This window comes from Coturnix japonica, unplaced genomic scaffold (assembly GCF_001577835.2).
Source record: "Coturnix japonica isolate 7356 unplaced genomic scaffold, Coturnix japonica 2.1 chrUnrandom496, whole genome shotgun sequence".
Classification (NCBI taxonomy): Eukaryota; Metazoa; Chordata; class Aves; order Galliformes; family Phasianidae; genus Coturnix; species Coturnix japonica.
In genome coordinates this window covers 79,943-81,273 of record NW_015439888.1, presented here as the reverse complement: position 1 = coordinate 81,273, position 1,331 = coordinate 79,943, and the positions used below count along the sequence as shown (strand labels likewise).

Genomic DNA, 1,331 nt, shown 5'->3' with positions numbered 1-1,331 from the left:
GGTCGCTTTGCTTTTATCTTACGGTAATTAATGGAGCTTAATTAATGAGTTTTAATTAATGAGTTTTAATTAATGAGCCTTAATGAATGGACCTTAATGGGTGAGCCTTAATTAACGGACCTTAGTGGGTTAACCTTAATGAATGAGCCTTAATGGGCCTTAATTAATGAGCCTTAATTAATGTTCCTTAATTAATGAGCATTAATAACAAGCCTTAATTAATGAGCCTTAATTAATGAGCCTTAATTAGTGAGCCTTAATCAGCCTTAATTAATGGACCTTAATGGATGGAGGTTAATTAATGAGCCTTAATTAGTGAGCCTTAATGAATATACCTTAATGAATGGGCCTTAATTAATGAGCCTTAAATAATGGACCTTAATTAATGAGCTTTAATTAATGAGCCTTAATTAATGAACCTTAATGAATGGACCTTAATTTATGGGCCTTAATTAATGACCCTTAATGAATGACCCTTAATTAATGAGCCTTAATTAATGAGCCTTAATTAATGGGCCTTAATTAGTGAGCCTTAATGAATATACCTTAATGAATGGAGCTTAATGGATGGAGCTTAATGGATGGAGCTTAATGAATGAGCCTTAATTAATGAGCCTTAATTAATAGACGTTAATTAATGAGCCTTAATGAGTGGACCTTAATGGATGGAGCTTAATTAATGAGCCTTAATGAGCCTTAAATAATGGATCTTAATGGATGGACCTTAATTAATGGAGCTTAATTAATGAGCCTTAATTAATGGACCTTAATGGATGGACCTTAATTAATGAGCCTTAATGAATGGACTTTAATAGATGGAGCTTAATTAATGAGCCTTAATGAGCCTTAATGGATGGGCCGTAATTAATGAGCCTTAATTAATGGGCCTTAATTAATGGACCTTAATGGATGGACCTTAATAAATGAGCCTTAATTAATGGACCTTAATTAATGGACCTTAATTAATGGACCTTAATTAATGAACCTTAATGAATGGAGCTTAATTAATGAGCCTTAATGAGCCTTAATTAATGGATGGAGCTTAATTAATGAGCCTTAATTAGTTAGCCTTAACGAATGGACCTTAATTAATGAGCCTTAATGAATATACTTTAATGAATGGAGCTTAATTAATGAGCCTTAATTAATGAGCCTTAATTAAAGGCTTAATTAAACCCGACGAGGTTTTGGGTGAAAAAGGCCAAAAATGGTTAAAATCAAGAGGTTGGATGGAACCGTCCCTGGGTGGGCTCGAACCACCGACCTTTCGGTTAACAGCCGAGCGCGCTGCCCATTGCGCCACAGAGACGCCCATTGAAACCAATGGGAGG

General features: G+C 34.7%; 1 non-coding gene across 1 annotated transcript; it reads right to left on the bottom strand.

Annotated features, from left to right (window-relative positions):
- Positions 1-1,236: 1,236 nt before the first annotated feature.
- TRNAN-GUU lies at positions 1,237-1,309 on the bottom strand. Its single transcript has one exon. It is a non-coding gene; the product is annotated as a tRNA-Asn (tRNA).
- Positions 1,310-1,331: the final 22 nt, after the last annotated feature.